The sequence below is a fragment of the Pristiophorus japonicus genome, chromosome 5 (assembly GCF_044704955.1).
Source record: "Pristiophorus japonicus isolate sPriJap1 chromosome 5, sPriJap1.hap1, whole genome shotgun sequence".
Classification (NCBI taxonomy): Eukaryota; Metazoa; Chordata; class Chondrichthyes; family Pristiophoridae; genus Pristiophorus; species Pristiophorus japonicus.
In genome coordinates this window covers 205,312,828-205,332,443 of record NC_091981.1, presented here as the reverse complement: position 1 = coordinate 205,332,443, position 19,616 = coordinate 205,312,828, and the positions used below count along the sequence as shown (strand labels likewise).

General features: G+C 47.3%; 1 protein-coding gene across 1 annotated transcript in view; it reads left to right on the top strand.

Moving 5' to 3' along the window:
* LOC139263950 (raftlin-like) overlaps window positions 1–19,616 on the top strand; it is a 123,487-nt gene that overhangs the window by 30,010 nt on the left and 73,861 nt on the right. The gene's annotated exons all lie outside the window — the stretch shown is intronic.

The window sequence follows — 19,616 nt, the reverse complement described above, 5'->3', positions numbered from 1 at the left end:
CGTTAACCCATCACCCCTGTACTCGCTGATCTACATTGGCTCCAACTTAAGCAATGCCTCGATTTAAAAATTCTCATCCTTGTTTTCAAATCCCTCCATGGCCTTACCCCTCCCTATCTCTCTAATCTCCTCAGCCCTCCGAGATATCTGCGTTCTTTCAATTCTGGCCTCTTGAGCATCCCCGAATTTAATCGCTCCCCTATTGGTGGCAGTGCCTTCAGCTGCCAATCTCTAAATTCCCTTCCTAAACCTCTCCATTTCTCTATCTCTCTTTCCTCCTTTAAACCGCTCGTTAAAACCTACCTTTTTGACCAAGGTTTTGGTCATCTGCCCTAATATCTCTTTAAATGGCTCGGTGTCAACTTTTATTTGATAATGCTCCTGTGCAGCTCTTTGGGATATTTTATGATGTTAAAGGCGCTATATAAATACAAGTTGTTGTTGTTTGATCTAGTAATGAGGAATGAACCAGGGCAGATAAGAGAAGTCAAAGTATCTAGGCAATGGTGACCATAATATAATATGCTTTAAGATACTAACAGAGAAGGACATCAGCATGACAAAGACCAGGTTAATAGATTGGAGAAAAGCTGATTTTTGAGGGGCTGATAATAGAACTTGGGAAAATAAAATGGACAACAATATTGGCAAACTATGATGTAGAACAATAATGGGAATCATTTAAAACGGTGTACAACAATGTCCAGGAAAAATATATTCCGGTAAAAAACAAGAACAAACTAAACACTAATGAGATACCATGGATGAAAAAGGACATAAGGGGAAAATTGAGGTTCAGGAAAGAGGCGTACACTAAGTACATGGACAGCAGGTGAGAGCATCATCATCATCATCATAGGCAATCCCTCAGAATCGAGGAAGACTTGCTTCCACTCTTAACATGAGTTCTTAGGTGGCTGTACAGTCCAATACGAGAACCACAGTCTCTGTCAGATAGTCGTTGAGGGAAGGGGTGGGTGGGACTGTTTTGCCGCATGCTCTTTCCGCTGCCTGCACTTGATTTCTGCACGCTCGCGACGACAAGATTCGAGGTGCTCAGCGCCCTCCCGGATGCGCTTCCTCCAGTAAGGGCAGTCTTTGGCCAAGGCCTCCGAGGTGTCAGTGGGGATGTTGCACTTTTCAGGGAGGCTTTGAGGATGTCCTTGTAACGTTTCCGCTGCCCATCGTTTGCTGTGAAGGAGTTCCGAGTAGAGCGCTTGCTTTGGGAGTCTCGTGTCTGGCATGCAAACTATATGGTCTATCCAGCAGAGTTGATCAAGTGTGGTCAGTGCTTCGATGCTGGGGATGTTGGCCTGGTCGAGGACGCTAATGTTGGTGCATCTGTCCTCCTAGGGGATTTGTAGGATCTTGCGGAGACATCGTTGGTGATATATCTCCAGCGATTTGAGTTGTCTACTGTACATGGTCCATGTTTCTGAGCCATACAGGAGGGCGGGTATTACTACAGCCCTGTAGACCATGAGCTTGGTGGCAGTTTTAAGGGCCTGGTCTTCAAACACTCTTTTCCTCAGGTGGCCGAAGGCTGCACTGGCGCATTGGAGGCGGTGTTGGATCTCGTCGTCAATGCCTGCTCTTGTTGATAGGAGGCTCTCGAGATATGGGAAGTGATCCACGTTGTCCAGGCTCACGCCGTGAGAGCATAACAAGGGTGAATACCAGAGATTAGGAGAGAAGTCAAAAAAATTAAGAAGGCGAAGAGGAACTATGAAATTAAATTATCAAGGGATAGAAAACAAAATATTAAAATATTCTACAGTCACATAAATAAAAAAAGGAAAGTCGGGGTGGGAATATGGCCACTAAGGGAGGGACAGAATAAAATCACAGGCAGCGATATAGAAATGGCAGAAATGTTAAATAATTACTTTGCATCAGTATTTACCAGGGAAACAGATCAGGTGGTGTCAGAAGATGACATTTGAAATGATATAACTGCATTTACAATAAAAAGAGGAGAAATATTAAATAAACTAATCAACTCAAAGGGGATAAAAACCCTATTCCGGATGGATTGCATCTGCACATTTTAAAAGAACCTGAAGACAAGACTCCAGAGGCACTGCACTATTACACATATTTAATGATTTGTTAAGAAAATTGTAGTGCCAGAGGACTGGTGGATAGCTAATGTTATACCTATATTTAAGGAGGGAGATAGAACATGTCCAGGGATCTATAAACCAGTCAACTTATTATTGGTGGTAGGAAAAATAATGGAATCTCTCCTAAAGGAAAAAATAGAAAAATATCTAGAAACCAAAATAATAATATGCCTCGATTTTAAAATTCTCATCCTTGTTTTCAAATCCATCCATGGCCTCGTCCCTCCCTATCTATATAATCTCCTCCAGCCCCACAACCCCCCAAGATATCTGCGCTCCTCTAATTCTGGCCTCTTGAGCTTCCCTGATTTTAATTGCTCAAACATTGGTGGCTGTGCCTTCAACTACCAAGGCCCTAAGCTCCACAATTCATGCCCGAAACCTCTCCACCTCTCCACCTCTCCACCTCTCTTTCCTCCTTTACGAAGCTCCTTAAAACCTGCCTCTTTGACCAAGCCTTTGGTCATCTTCTCTAATTTCTTCCTTTATGGCTCAGTGGCAAATTTTGTTTAAAACACTCTTGTGAAGTGCCTTGGGATGTTTTGCTACATTAAAGGCACTATATAAATGCAAGTTGTTGTTGTAATGAGCGGTCAGCATGGATGTCAAAAAGGAAAGTTTTGCTTGACTAACCTCATTGAATATTTTGAAGAGGTAACAGAAAGAGTAAATAAGGGTAATGCAGTAGGCGTAATATATTTGGATTATCAAAAGGCTTTTGATAAGGTGCCACACAATAGACTAATGAATAAGGTGAGAACATGTGGAATGAGGGGACAAGTAGTAGAATGGATAGCTAGCTGGCTACATGACAGAAAGCAGAGAGTAGGGGTTAAGGGTAGCTATTTAGACTGGCAGAAGGTGGAAAGTGGGGTCCCACAAGGATCAGTGCTGGGACCACTGTTGTTTATAATTTACATTAACGATTTAGACTTTGGAAACAAAAACACAATTTCCAAATTTGAAGATGATATCAAATTGGGGGATATAGTCAACAGTGAGGAGGACATCAACAAATCACAAAAAGACATTAATAAACTTGCAGAATGGGCATATCATTGGCAAATGAATTTCAACACAGATAAATGTGAGGTATTACAGTTTGGTAAGAAAGATCAGAGGGCCGAACTTGGTGAACTCACCATCCACTGCTGCCCGCTGCTGCTGAGTTTTCTGGGCGGTCTCCCCTCCGAGCGAGTTTGGAGGGGTCTCCCGCCAACTTGGAGGGAAGACCGCTGGGGACCGCCCGATGACATCCGCTGGCGCACAACTCACATAAGTGTCCTCCCGCCTGCCGAGCTGCCAGTTTGGTCCGGGCGGGAGTCCGCTGCAACAGGGGAAAGGATCACCGCATGGAGACAGGTCTAACCTCAACGGTAAGTAACAAGACCTTCAAAAAAGGTTCGTAAACTTCTTTTCTTTATTTTTCTTTCCAGCGATTCATGTGGATGCGGTTCTAGGGTTTTAAAACATTTTTTGGAAATTTTTATTTTTACATGTTCCCCCTCCCTGGGTCTGATTCAATCCTCGGCGGTACTTTGGTGAGGATTGCATTTGCCGCCAAGTTTGGGCTCTCCCTCCCGCTGCCACCCAGATTCATGGCGTAAGTCTTTTTTATGCCGTCGGGCGGTCTTTCCAGGACTTTTTCATGAAAGTTCCGCCCAAAGTACCGTCAGGTTCTCAGCACTTGGGCGGAACTTAGCTTCCACCAAGTTTGGGGCCCAGGAGTTCACATATAACTTGGAAAAGAAGAATCTAAATGGAATAGAGGAGCAAAAGGATCTGGGAGTACAAAGACAGAAATCACTAAAAGTAGCAACGCAGATTAATAAGGTCATTAAAAAAGCAAACCAAACACTCGGGTTTATTTCTAGAGGGATAGAATTGAAAAGTAGAGAAGTTGTGCTAAACTTGTATCAAACCTTGATCTGACCAAACTTGGAATACAGTGACAGTTTTGGTCGCATCGGTATAAAAAGGATATCGAGGCACTGGAGAGGATGCAAAAAAGATTTACAAGGATGAAACCAGAAATGCAGGGTTATAATGATCAGGAAAGGATGAACAGGCTGGGCCTCTTTCACTTGGGAAGGCTGAGGGTGACCTAATTGAAGTTTTTAAAATTCTGAAAGGTTTTGATAGAGTGGACACACAGGGGGAAATTTTACAGTGCCAAGTGGATGATCTATCTCAACCTCCTCCTGAGGTCCCCATCATCACAGAAGCCAGTCTTCAGCCAATTCGATTCACTCCAAGTGATATCAAGAAATGGCTGAACACACTGGATGCAGCAAAGGCTATGGGCCCGACACCATCCCGGCTGTCATGCTGAAGACTTGTGCCCCAGAAGTGATACATTTTGATAGGAAGAATGAGGAGAGGCAATATAAACTGAAGGGTACAATTCTAAAGGGGCTGCATGAACAGAGAGACCGGGGGTATATGTGCATAGTTCATTGAAGATGGCAGGGCAGGTTGAGAAGCAGTTAAAAAAGCATACGGGGTACAGGACCTCACAAATAGGGGCATAGGGTACAAAAGCAAGGAAGTTATGATGAACTTTTATAAAACACTGGTTCGGCCTCAATTGGAGTATTGTGTCTAATTCTGGGCACGGCACTTTAGAAAGGATGTGAAGACCTTAGAGAGGGTGCAGAAAAGATTTACGAGAATGATTCCAGGGATGAGGCACTTCAGTTACGTGGATAGACTGGAGAGCTGGGGTTGTTCCCCTTAGAGCTGAGAAGGTTGAAAGGAGATTTCATAGAGGTGTTCAAAATCATGAGGGATCTGGACAGATTAGATAGAGAGAAACTGTTCACATTGGTGGAAGGGTCGAGAACCAAAGGACACAGATTTAAGATGATTGGCAAAAGAACCAAAGGCAACATGAGGAAAAGCCTTTTTACGCAGCGCGTGGTAAGGATCTGGAATGCACTACCTGAAAAGGTGGTGGAGGCTTTCAAAAGGGAACTGGATAAGTACCTGAAATAAAAATATTTGCAGGGCTACGGGGAAAGGGCGGGAGAGTGGGATTAGCTGAAGTGCTCTTGCAGAGAGCCGGCATGGGCTCGACGGGCCAAATGTGAAAGATGCAGTGGAATTTCAGAGGGACCCAGAATCACAAGAAGGGGTATAACTCTTAGCCAATAGTGGGCTACAGTTTTAGGAGATGTAACAATGTTGCCATGAGGAGGTGTGGTCACCAGGAGTAAGAAATGTCACTGGAACCCCGACCTCAGTGATGAGGTGCAAAGTTGACAGCCTATAACGGAAGCTTGTGGAACACCTCAGTTCTTGTGTAGGGCCTAGCAAGATGGAATTTCTGTTTTAGTCCAAGTAAACACGAGCCACCGATTGTCTGACTGTTGTTAATATAAAAGCTTTTTCAAATGGCCTGAGGGGTAATTCTGGGACCAATGAGGTGGCCAGGCATTTACTATCTGGCAAAGGTGCTTCACTTTGTGTGCTGGGTCACAATTATGAATATGTCTGCCATTTTTTCCTGTCTTTCAATATTCAGGATCTCCCATCCATTCCATTATTCTGCACACATGCCATCATTTTGCAAACATCCCCAGATCATTATAATGAAAGGAAGATTGTTTTGCTTCAAATGATGACAAATTCTGCCACATTCATTGAGAATGGTAATACCTGTACAGTATAATGGGGTGGAAATTCGGTTGCGCCTCAGTTGAGGCTGTGTCCCAGGCGGAGCGGTAACATAGAAACATAGGAAATAGGTGCAGGAGTAGGCCATTCGGTCCTTCGAGCCTGCACCACCATTCAATAAGATCATGGCTGATCATTCCCTCAGTACCCCTTTCCTGCTTTCTCTCCATACCCCTTGATCCCCTTAGCTGTAAGGGCCATATCTAACTCCCTCTTGAATATATCCAATGAACTGGCATCAGCAACTCTCAGCGGCAGGGAATTCCACAGGTTAACAACTCTGAGTGAAGAAGTTTCTCCTCATCTCAGTCCTAAATGGCCTACCCCTATCCTAAGACTATGTCCCCTGGTTCTGGACTTCCCCAACATCGGGAACATTCTTCCCGCATCTAACCTGTCCAGTCCCATCAGAATCTTATTAGTTTCTATGAGATCCCCTCTCATCCTTCTAAACTCCAATGAATAAAGGCCCAGTTGATCCAGTCTCTCCTCATATGACAGTCCAGCCATCCCTGGAATTAGTCTGGTGAACCTTCGCTGCACTCCCTCAATAGCAAGAACGTCCTTCCTCAGATTAGGAGACCAAAACTGAACGCAATATTCCAGGTGAGGCCTCTCTAAGGCCCTGTACAACTGCAGTAAGACCTCCCTGCTCCTATACTCAAATCCCCTAGCTATGAAGGCCAACATGCCATTTGCCTTTTTCACCGCCTGCTGTACCTGCATGCCAACCTTCAATGACTGATGAACCATGACACCCAGGTCTCGTTGCACCTCCCCTTTTCCTAATCTGCCGCCATTCAGATAATATTCTGCCTTCGTGTTTTTGCCCCCAGAATGGATAACCTCACATTTATCCATATTATACTGATCTGCCATGCATTTGTCCACTCACCTAACCTGTCCAAGTCACCCTGCAGCCTCTTAGCATCCTTCGCACAGCTCACACCGCCACCCAGTTTAGTGTCATCTGCAAACTTGGAGATATTACACTCAATTCCTGCATCCAAATCGTTAATGTATATTGTAAAGAGCTCGGGTCTCAGCATGAGCCCTGTGGCACTCCACTAGTCACTGCCTGCCATTCTGAAAAGGACCCGTTTTTCCTGACTCTCTGCTTCCTGTCTGCCAACCAGTTTTCTATCCACGTCAGTACATTACGCCCAATACCATGCGCTTTGATTTTGCACACCAATCTCTTGTGCGGGACCTTGTCAAAATTCTTTTGAAAGTCCAAATACACCATATCCACTGGTTGTCCCTTGTCCACTCTGCTAGTTACATCCTCAAAAAATTCCGGAAGATTCGTCAAGCATGATTTCCCTTTCATAAATCCATGCTGACCTGGACTGATCCTGTCACTACTTTCCAAATGCACTGCTATTTCATCCTTAATGATTGATTCCAACATTTTCCCCACTACTGATGTCAGGCTAACCGGTCTATAATTACCTGTTTTCTCTCTCCCTCCTTTTTTAAAAAGTGGTGTTACATTAGCTACCCTCCAGTCCAAAGGAACTGATCCAGAGTCGATAGATTGTTAGAAAATGATCACCAATGCATCCACTATTTCTAGGGTCACTTTCTTAAGTACTCTGGGATGCAGACTATCAGGCCCCGGGGATTTATCAGCCTTCAATCCCATCAATTTCCCGCCTAATAAGGATATCCTTCAGTTCCTCTTTCTCACTAGACCTACTGTCCCCAGTACATTCGGAAGGTTATTCGTGTCTTCCTTCGTGAAGACAGAACCGAAGTATTTGTTCAATTGGTCTGCCATTTCTTTGTTCCCCATTATAAATTCACCTGAATCAGACTTCAAGGGGCCTACATTTGTCTTCTCTAATCTTTTTCTCTTCACATATCTATAGAAGCTTTTGCAGTCAGTTTTTATATTCCCTGCAAGCTTCCTCTCGTACTCTATTTTAAACCATTTGTCCTCCTCTATTGAATTCTAAATTTCTCCCAGTCCTTAGGTTTGTTACTTTTTCTCACCAATTTATATGCCTCTTCCTTGGTTTTAACACTATCCTTAATTTTCCTTGTTAGCCACGGTTGAGCCACCTTCCCAGTTTTATTTTTACTCCAGACAGGGATGTACAATTGCTGAAGTTCATCCATGTGATCTTTAAATGTTTGCCATTGCTTATCCACCGTCAACCCTTTAAGTATCCTTTGCCAGTCTATTCTAGCCAATTCACGCCTCATTCCGTTGAAGTTACCTTTCCTCAAGTTCAGGACCCTAGTTTCTGAATTAATTGTGTCACTCTCCATCTTAATAAAGAATTCTACCATATTATGGTCATTCTTCCCCAAGAGGCCTCGCACAACAAGATTGCTGATTAGTCCCTTCTCATTACACATCACCCAGCCTAGGATGGCGAGCTCTCTAGTTGGTTCCTTAACATATTGGTCTAGAAAACCAGCCCTAATACTATCCAGGAAATCCTCCTCCACCGCATTGCTACCAGTTTGGTTAGCCCAATCACTATGTAGATTAAAGTCACCCATGATAACTGCTGTACCTTTATTGCACACATCCCTTATTTCCTGTTTGATGCTATCCCCAACCTCACTACTACTGTTTGGTGGTCTGTACACAGCTCCCACTAGCGTTTTCTGCCCTTTGGTATTCCGCAGCTCCACCCATACCGATTCCACATCTTCCAGGCTAATGTCCCTCCTTACTATAGCATTAATTTCCTTTTTAACCAGCAACGCCACCCCGCCTCCTTTTCCTCTCTGCCTATCCTTCCTAAATGTTGAATACCCCTGGATGTTGAGTTCCCAGTCTTGGTCACCCTGGAGCCATGTCTCCGTGATGCCAATTACATCATATCCGTTAACTGCTGTCTGCGCAGTTAATTCATCCACCTTATTCTGAATACTCTTCGCATTGATGAATAGAGCCTTCAGGCTTGCCTTTTTAACACACTTTTCCCCTTTAGAATTTTGCTTTAATGTGGCCCTTTTTGTTTTTTGCCTTGGGTTTCTCTGCCCTCCACTTTTACTATTCTCATTTCTATCTTTTGCTACTGCCTCCATTTTATTTCCCTCTGTCTCCCTGCCTGGGTTCCCATCCCCTGCCATATTAGTTTAACTCCTCCCCAACAGCACTAGCAAACACTCCCCCTAGGACATTGGTTCCGGTCCTGCCCAGGTGCAGACCGTCCGGTTTGTACTGGTCCCACCTCCCCCAGAACCGAATCCAATGTCCCAGGAATTTGAATCCCTCCCTTTTGCACCACTCCTCAAGTCACGTATTCATCTGAGCTATCTTGCAATTCCTACTCTGACTAGCACGTGGCACTGGTAGCAATCCTGAGATTATTACTTTTGAGGTCCTACTTTTTAATTTAGCTCCTAGCTCCCTAAATTCTTCTCATGTGCACCACGACAACTGGCTGTTCACCCTCCCTTTTCAGAATGTCCCGCACCCGCTCCGAGACATCCTTGACCTTTACACCAGGGAGGCAACATACCATCCTGGAGTCTCGGTTGTGGCCGCAGAAACACCTATCTATTCCCCTTACAATCGAATCCCCTATCACTGTAGTTCACCCACTCTTTTTCCTGCCCTCCTGTGCAGCAGAGCCAACCACAGTGCCATGAACCTGGCTGCTGCTGCCCTCCCCTGATGAGTCATCCCCCTCAACAGTACCCAAAGCGGTGTATCTATTTTGCAGGGGGATGACCACAGGGGACCCCTGCACTAACTTCGTTGCACTGCTCTTCCTGTTGGTCACCCATTTACTATCTGGCTGTGTACCCGTTACCTGCGGTGAGACCAACTCGCTAAACGTGCTATTCACGTCATTCTCAGCATCGTGCATGCTCCAGAGTGAATCCATCTGCAGCTCCAATGCCATGATGCGGTCCACCAGGAGCTGGAGGCGGATACACTTCCCACACATGTAGTCGTCAGGGACACCGGAAGCGTCGCTGACTTCCCACATAGTACAGGAGGAGCATAACACGTGTCCGAGCTGTCCTGCCATGACTTGACCCCGAGATTAACTTAACTTGGCAACAACAATGCTAAATATTACTTACTGATATGGAAAAGAAAAACAAAAACTACTCACCAACCACCAGAAAATCACTTACCCCCTTGGCTGTGACGTCACCTTTCGATTTCTTTCTACTTTTTTTTGTCTCCGTGCTGCAGCTGCACCGGCTGTGCCTTTTATAGGCCTCCGCCGATCCCCGGACTCCCCGCTGCTCGCACTCCCGCCTCCGACGACTGCTGTGCCTTTTATAGGCCTCCGCCGATCCCCGGACTCGTCGCTGCTCGCACTCCCGCCTCCGACGACTGCTGTGCCTTTTATAGGCCTCCGCCGATCCCCGGACTCCCCGCTGCTCGCACTCCCGCCTCCGACGACTGCTGTGCCTTTGATAGGCCACCCCTGATCCCCGGACTCCCCGCTGCTCGTAAGTATTGTGCCAGCAAATGGTTTGCATCTGCTGCCGCAAAATTAATCAGCTGTGCCTGGAGTTTGGAGCAAGGTGCTAAGGGAGGCGTTGCATGCCTCTTTCAGGGTGCTAGGCTGGCTGAGCAAGGGAAAATCCTGAGCGAAACAGCCGGCCTTGGAGCGCCATAGGAGAAACCTGGGGGACAAAAAAACCTGAAAAAAACCCCACCAAAAACATTCCCAATACATAGCTCATGCCACCACAACATAAATCACGCAAAAAAATGTTTTAAAAACAATGACACTAACCTGAGGTTGGCATTGTTTACCTCATTGCGGCCACCACTGCTTGGAATACCTGCTTTCACAGGTGTTTCCAGCAGAATGTGCTCTGAGTCGGGCGGCAAACAAATATCGAGCCGGTGTTACAACCAGGGGCGTTTTACACAAGCTCGCCTCTGCCGGGCGGTACTGCTCCACGCCCCATTGATACCGGCACAGAATGTTCCGATGGGGTGCTGAAAGCTGACCGCCCAGGCGCAAGTACTTTCCGCCGCCATTGCCGCCCCTCCTTGGTGCTAAGAAAGGTAGCAGAAGACCCACCCCAATGAATCTGTTCTTCACAATCTTACAAAATTCCAGGAAAAATAGAGCTAATGAAGGAGATATTCTTCAGGTGTGCATGCAATTACCTAGAGTCATTACTTGTAGGTTCACTAGTTGACTACATAATTGTTCCTTGGTTTGTAGCTGTATGCAGCACTGAGATACCTGGTTATATATAAAAGCTGCATGTTACATTATTCCTGAATTAAGCAGCGCTCTGAGAATGGATAACATCTTGTACTTAAATATGAGTTTGTGTCAGATCAAGCTACAAACTGAAAGTATAGATTTTTAAAAATTTGTTCACAGGTTGTGTGTAATTTTGGCAGGACCAGATTTATTGCCTGGTTGCCTGGAAAAGGTGGTGGGCCTTTTTCTTGAACCGCTGCAGTCCTTGTGACCATTGTGCTCCCATGGTGGTGTTAGGGTGGGAGTTCCTGTATTTTGACCCAGTGATAATGAAGGAACAGCTGTGATATGTGTCCAATTCTGAAGGATATGTTATCCTTGATTCATGAAAGCTTAGTTTTCAAGTTTGACCAGTATTGGTTCTGAGGATTACACACTCTCGGGAAAGCTCACAGCTAATCAGTGACAGTTTGAAACCAGTAGCATCTGTTTGGCTTGTTTCCATCGACAGTGCTGAGGCTGCTGCCAATATTACTGAGGTGGCTTCTGACTCTGCAGATAGAAAGAGTAATTGGTTTAAAAGTTTCCTGAATATAGAAATACTCTTGGTTACAGGGCAGACTAACAGGTTACTTGTTGGCTCATTGAAATCACAGTGGGCCACATGCACAGATTAAATCTATGACCCAGTAAGTTCCAACCAGATGCTTTGACAGTTGAAAAATGTTGCTATAAATAATTATCTATTGTTAAAGTCACTAATGGCTTTATCCTCTCTCCCCCTGCAGAAAAAAGTAGATTCATATTATATATGAAGTACAGCCACAGGAGCTGTAAATGAAAAACTTTAGCTTCATGTACAGTATAATTAATTGTCCATTGTTAAAGGACATTTAGTGATCAAAATAGTTATGCTGGGAATTTCCTTGAGGTCCCTGTAAGTGTAGTAGAAGATCAGCGGAAAGCTCGGAGAGACACGTAAATGGGATTTCAGCCAATCAGCTGAATTTTCGGTGATTGATGGGGAAATTACCCCATGAGGAAATTTCCTGTGTTCATCTTTTCTGGTGAATTCATATTATGCAAGTTTTGCATTGGTGTGAATTCAAAACAGCTTTGCAGCAAAGCTTGGTTTGGACTATGAATTGAATGTCATGGCTTGAATTGACTTCAGAGGGAATGTGCAGTGAGACTATTTCCTCCAGGTTATGCTCCGACATTGTATTCAGGCTGCATTTACACTGCAGTTGGATGAATCAGTGAATCTTCCCACACAAAGAGCAGGTGAATGGCCTCTCCCCAGAGAGAACTCGCTGGTGTCTCAGCAGATCCTTTCTGCTTTTAAATCTCTTCAGTCAGAACATTTAAAAGGTCTCTAATCAGTGTGAACTCGCTGGTGATTCAGCAGAGTGGATGACTGAGTGAATCTCTTCCTACACTCTGAGCAGGTGAATGACCTCTCCCCAGTGTGAACTCGCTGGTGTGTCAGCAGGTGGTATAATTGAATGAATCGCTTACCATACACGGAGCAGGTGAACGGTCTCTCTCCAGTGTGAATTCGCTGGTGTGTCAGCAGGCTGGATGACTGACTATATCCCTTCCCACAAACATCGTGGCCCCCCAACCTGTGAGAGAACAGCTCTACAGGTCGGGAAGTATAAGAGATGGAGCATACCACTACAACATCCAGCACGAGCTGCTCCAAGTGTGCGACGGCTTCAAGGTAGGCGTCCGGGTGACATCATCAGGACCCAGGTCACTGTTTAGAGTGTGGGCAGGAGCATCGGCGGGGCTCTGGTAAAGCAGAGGAGCGGGAAGAGATTGTGGCAGAGGTTCGGCGAATGTTTGGTGCGGAGGTGCGGTGGGAGATCATGGCGAAGGTGTGGCGAGTGTTTTGTGGCAGAGGAGCAGTGAGAGATCGTGGGGGCGGTGCGACAAATGTGGGTACGGGGCCCAGAAGAGCCGAGGGCCCAGGGGCAGCACAGGCCAGCCCACACTGCGATATATGTACACTCTAGGTCCGTGCAGCAGAGCAGGTCTCCAGTCGTCCTGGTTAACTCTTGCCACTGAATAAAGGCCTAGCTCTGTCAAGCCTGTGTGGTGGCTGATGCGCAACAGTCACCACACGTTAAAAAAATCCACGTATAGGCATCTTCCACCCCTTCAACTGGAGTTCAGGACTGAAATATCGGGTCCTTCATTGAAATATCTGTGAACTCATGTGGAAGCAAGTCATCCTCGTTCGAGGGACTGCCTATGACGATGATGACACTGCAATTGCAGTGCAGTCTCGCGACCTGGGCCTCCTGGCTGGACCTCCTGCGGCAACTGTGAAACATTCTGCCCGGGGCCGGCATTGTACCAGCCGAAGGGTCTCAATTTTTTAAACTTTTAATCAACTTTTAAACTTCTTAAACAATTCGGGAAAACTTTTACATTTTTAATCAACTTGGAGAACTTTTTTCTTTTTTTTCTAACTTTTAAACAACTTGATTTACATTTTAGACTTTTTTTTAATCAACTTTATCAATTTTATCTATTTATTAAACCTTCAATCAACCTGTGTAACGCTTTTTAAAATAATTCGGAAATACTTTTAAACTCCTAACTTTTAAAACAACTTGGAAACCTTTGGGGAAATTTTTAACCTTGGAAGAAACGTTCCAAAAACATTCCTTGGAACCCCAGCGGGCAGCTGACCTTCCTAATGTCTGCCCCCCAACCAAACCTCGGGCCATCTACCATCAATGGCGCTACTCGGTGCCGAGCTTGTGACCAACACCTCGCCGTCGGCAATTAAACTTATACAGCAGTGCCAGGTCTCCAGTCGTCTTGGACCCCCTTGCCACTGGACCAAGACCTTGCTCAGCTAAGCCCATGTGGTTGCAGGTGTGCAGTGGCCACCCCACGTTAAAAGAACTCATGCACAGGCATCTTCCACTTCGCTAATACGAAGTTCGGGACCTGGAACATCAGGACCCTCATGGACAATTCCAATAGCAACAGGACGGAACGCCGCACCGCCATAGTTGCCCGGGAACTTAGACGTTTTGACATTGACATCGCCGCTCTAAGTGAGACCCGGCGGGCAGGGGAAAGCCAGCTCAAGGAACATGGTGGAGGTTACACCTTTTTCTGGAAGGGAAACCAGAGGAAGAATGCCGCCTTCATGCATTCGGCTTCACCGTCAAAAATGAACTGGTCGACCGCCTCAAAGACTCCTCCTGTGGGATTAACGAATGTCTCATGACTCTTCGTCTTACCCTATCCCGGAACCAATGCGCCACAGACATCAGTGCGTATGCCCCAACACTCGATGCAACAGATGAGGCTAAAAGAGGGTTTTTATTCCAACCTCGAGACATCCCTGTCCCGCATCCCCATGGGCGACAAACTGATCCTCCTAGGTGACTTTAATGCCAGGGTCGGCAAAGAGACAGCCCTCTGGGGAGGCGTGATTGGCAGAGAGGGGGTAGGGAAATCCAATTTCAGCGGTACCATACTCCTGACAAAATATCTAGAACACGAACTCCTCATCACCAACACCCTGTTCCGCCAGAGGGACAAATACAAGGCATCGTGGCAACACCCTCGCTCCAAACACTGGCACCTGCTCAACTTTGTCATCGTCCGAGCCAGGGATCGCAAAGATGTGTGCATCACCCGCACCATGACAGGAGCTGACGACTGCTGAACGGACCATCGCCTAATCCGATCCATCATCGATATAAACATAGCCCCAAAGCCGAGGGGATAGCAGAGGCAGTGCCGCAAAAAAGTTAATGCCAGGGCATTTAAAGACCTAGCTAAGAGAGTCCTATACAGCCAGCGCCTCACAGTTAATCTGGTGTGCCTTGATGACCCTGAGATGCTGAATGCCCACAGCGCTTGGTCTGCTCTCCAGGTCTCTATAACCAATGCCTGTGAAGAGACACTTGGTTACTCATCCAGAAAACACCTGGACTGGTTTGATGAAAATGATCAGGAGATTCAAGAATTAATAGATCGTAAGCGCAGAGCATTTCTGAGCCTCAAGCAACAACCCAACTCGGGAGCTGCAAAGCACCATTACAGGTGGCTCAAGGCTGAGGTCCAACAAAAATCCCGGGACCTAAAGAACAGGTGGTGGATGGAGAAAGCACAGGAGATACAACAACTGACCAACAGCCACGATATGCGAGGATTCTTCATCGCAGTCAAGGCCACCTACAGTCCAAACGCCCAAGGCCCCACCCTACTCCTGGCCAAGAATGGGGAAACACTCATCAAGGACACCGAGGCTGTCAGGGCCCGCTGGAAGGAGCATTTTGAAGATCTCCTCAATCGAGACTCTGCCTTTGACTCGAGTGTTCTCAACTCCATCCCGCAGCATGTGACCCGCCACCACCTCAGTGAAACCGCAACTCAAAGCCATAAAACAGCTCAAGAATAACAAGACTACGGGTGCGGATCAAATTCCTGCTGAGTAAGTGTAGATTTTTGTACACTCAGAAAAACCTTGCCTACACTTATAAATCAGGCGTAGGGAACGAGAGATGGGGTGGGGGTAAGGGGGGGTTTACAAACATTAAACACTTCACTTTTACAAATAAAGAGCCATCATCAATAATAAATGATAAATAAATCAATAAATCAATCAATACATCAATCAAAAAAAATTAAAAAATACAAATAAATCAATCAATAAATAAAAAATTAAATTTCTACTCACCGACTGCAGCACCGGGAGCCCTCCAACAGTATGCTGGGACAGGGCCCCCCAGTGTCTCTCTCTCTGCCTCTGTCAGTGTCTCTCTGTGTTTCTGACAGCGGGGGGTGGGGAGAGAGAGGAGGGAGGGGCGAGGAGGGGGGGGAGGGAGCAGGGAAGGGAAGGGGAGCGGGAGAGGAGGGGGAGGAGGGGAAGAGGAGGGGGAGGAGGGGAAGAGGAGTGGGGAGGGAGAGATGGGAGAGGAGTGGGGAGGGGAGAGAGGGAGAGGAGGAGGGGAGAGAGGGAGGGAGAGGAGGGGGAAGGGAAGGAAGGGGAGGGGAGGGGGAGGGGAAGGGATGGAAGGGGAGAGGAGGGGGAGGGAGGGAAGGGGAGAGGAGGGGGAGGGAGGGAAGGGGAGAGGAGGGGGGAGGGAGGGAGAAAGGGGGAGAGGAGGAGGGGGAGGGAGGGAAGGGGAGAGGAGGGGGGAGGGAGGGAGAAATGGGGAGAGGAGGAGGAGGGGGAGGGAGGGAAGGGGAGAGGAGGGGGAGGGAGGGAGAAAGGGGGAGAGGAGGGGGGAGGGGAGGCTGAACAGGCCTCGCCGACAACGATGCAGATGCCTGGCCGCCGCTCAAGACTTCGGGCGGGGCCCGCCAACGACGTGCAGGGAGGGAGGCGGGGAGAGGAGGGGGGAGGAGGGGGAACGGCTGAACAGGAGGGAGAGGGAGGGGGAGCGGGAACTGAATGGGAGGAAGGGCGGGGTGGGGAGCGGGAGCTGAACGGGAGGGAGGCCCGAGTCCCGATCTTCACCCGGGGAGCCCTTTCGGCCAGGGCTAGGGGCGGCGTGCTTTGGGTCCCTCCCACGCAGCCTCGGGTGCGAGGAGCTACTGCACATGTGCGCACACTCTAGGTCCCTGTTTTCATCACAGGGACCTGGCTCCGCCCCCGACCCCTTGTGCTGCGCCACGCCGAGCACGAAGACGTCAAATTTATGCCCGTGGCGGTGAACATTGATGTGAAGTCTTTACCATATATCATATACTGTAGTACACGCCCTATGCTGTGCGCATTTTGAAAGACCATCACCAGTGGTACCATCAGAAGTCAAAACAGTCTCAAGAATAGTCAGGTTGCCTCAAATGGATTTAGAACTTCTACTGAGACAGATGGATTGTTTTCCTTTCGGTACATACATTCAGAACAATCATCATCATAGGCAGTCCCTCGAAATCGAGGAAGACTTGCTTCCATTCTAAAAGTGAGTTCTCAGGTGGCTGTGCAGTCCAATGCGGGAATTACAGTCCCTGTCACAGGTGGGGCAGACAGTGGTTGAAGGAAAGGGTGGGTGGGGAGCTTGTTTGCCGCATGCTTCTTCCGCTGTCTGCGTTTGATTTCCGCATGCACTTGGCGACGAAACTCGAGGTGCTCAGTGCCCTCCTGGATGCTCTTCCTCCAGGGATTCCCAGGTGCCAGTGGGGATTTTGCACTTTATCAAGGAGGCTTTGGGGTTGTCCTTGAAACATTTCCTCTGCCAACCTAGGGCTCGCTTGCCGTGTTGGAGCTCTGAGTAGAGCGCTTGCTTAGGGAGTCTCGTGTTGGGCATGTGGACGATGTGGCCCACCCAACAGAGCTGGTCGAGTGTGGTCAGTGCTTCAATGCTGGGGATGTCGGCCTGAGCGAGAATACTGACGTTGGTGCGTCTATCTTCCCAGTGGATTTGCAAGATCTTGCGGAGGCAGCGCTGGTGGTACTTCTCCAGTGCTTTGAGATGTCTGCTGTATATTGTCCACGTCTCTGAGCTATATAGGAGGGTGGATATCGCTACTGCCCTGTAGATCATAAGCTTAGTGCCAGATTTGAGTTCCTGGTCTTCAAACACTCTCTTCCTCAGGCGACCGAAGGCTGCGCTGGCATACTGGAGGCGGTAGTGGACTTCTTCATCGATGTCTGCCCTTGCTGATAGTAAGCTCCCGAGGTATGGAAAATGGTCCATGTTGTCCAAGGCTGCGCTGTGCGGCGGGGTCAGGTTGGTGGAGGACCTTTGTCTTATGGATGTTTAACGTAAGGCCCATGCTTTCATATGCCTCAGTGAAGATGTTGACGATGGCTTGTAGTTCAGTCTCTGAGTGTACATAGATGCAAGCATCATCCGCATACTGTAGTTCAATGACAGAGGATGGGACGACCTTGGATCTAGCCTGGAGTCGACGAAGGTTGAACAGGTTTCCATTGGCTCTATAGTGTAGTTCCACTTCAGCGGGGAGCATGTTGAGAGTGAGATGAAGCATTGCAGCAAGGAAGATTGAGAAGAGCTTTGGTGCTTTGACACAGCCCTGCTTGACCCCGGTCTGGACATGGATTGGGTCTGTGGTGGATCAGTTGGTGAGGATCACGGCTTGCATGTCATCGTGGAGCAGGCAGAGGATGGTGACAAACTTTTGGGGGTAGCCGAAATGGAGGACGACACTCCATAGTCCCTCACGGTTGACGGTGTCAACGGCCTTTGTGAGGTCAAAGAAGACCATGTACAAGGATTGATGCTGTTCTCTACATTTCTCCTGTAGTTGTCGCGCGGTGAAGATCATGTCCGTTGTACCCCTTAGTGGACGGAATCCACATTGCAACTCTGGGAGGAACTCTTCAGCCACAGGGAGAAGATGATTGAGGAGGATTTTTGCAAAGACTTTCCCAGTGGCCGACTACAGGGAGATTCCTCTGAAGTTACCGCAGTCGGACTTGTCTCCTTTTTTGAAGAAGGTCACGATTACGGCATCTCTGAGATCTCTTGGAATGCTCTCCTCCTTCCATATAAGAGATGAGGTCATGCATTCGTGCCAAAAGTGTTTCATCGCCACACTTTGGTGCCTCGGCGGGGATTCCATCTGCTTCTGTTGTCTTATTATTTTTAAGCTGACGATAGGCCTTTTCTACCTCGTTCAGGGCTGGGGTTTTGCTGAGATGGTGGCGGGTAGCATGCTGCGGGATGGAGTCGCGGGCACTCACGTCGAAGACAGAGTCTCGGTTAAGGAGATCTTCGAAGTGCTCCTTCCAGCGGGCACTGACTGCCTCGGTGTCCTTAATGAGTGCCTCTCCGTTCTTGGCCAGCAGTGAAGTGGGCTCAAAATGTCATTCTCTCATTCTATTATAACAACAACAACAACTTGCATTTATATAGTGCCTTTAACATAGTAAAACATTTCAAGGCACTTCACAGGAGCGAACTCAGACACAAATTTGACACCGAGGCACATAAAGAAATATTTGGACAGATGACAAGAGGCAGGTTTTAAGGAGCATCTTAAAGGAAGAGAAAGAGGTAGAGAGGTAGAGAGGCTTAGGGAGGGAGTTCCAGAGCTTAAGGCCCAGGCTGCTGAAGGCATGGCCGCCAATAGTGGAGCGATGAAAATCGGAGATGCTCAAGAGGCCAGAATAGAAGAAACACAGGGATCACAGAGGGCTGGAGTGCTGGAGAAGGTTACAGAGATAGGGAGGGGCAAGGCCACGGAGGGATTTGAAAACAAAAATAAGAATTTTAAAATTGATTATGTTGCCGGACTGAGAGCCAATGTACGTCAGTGAGCATGGGTGATTGGTGAATGGGACTTGGTGTGAGTTAGGATACTGCCTTCAGAGTTTTGGATGAGCTCAAGTTTAAAAAGGATGCAAAGTGGAAGGCTGGCCAGGAGAGCATTGGAATAGTTGAGTCTACAGGTAACAAAGGCATGGCGGAGAGTTCCAGCAGCAGATGAGCTGAGGCAGGGGCGGAGTCGGGCGATGTTACAGTTTTAACACAGCAACAACAACTTGCCTTTATCTAGCACCTTTAACATAGTAAAATATCTTAATGTGTTTCAAAGAGTGTAATCTGACAAAAAAAACACTTGTAATGTCACATTTCTTACAATATAAAACTTTCTATCCAAAATGACCTAAATAGATGATTGTAAGATAAAGGATTTGGATGGAAGGGGTAGATTTTACAAATTT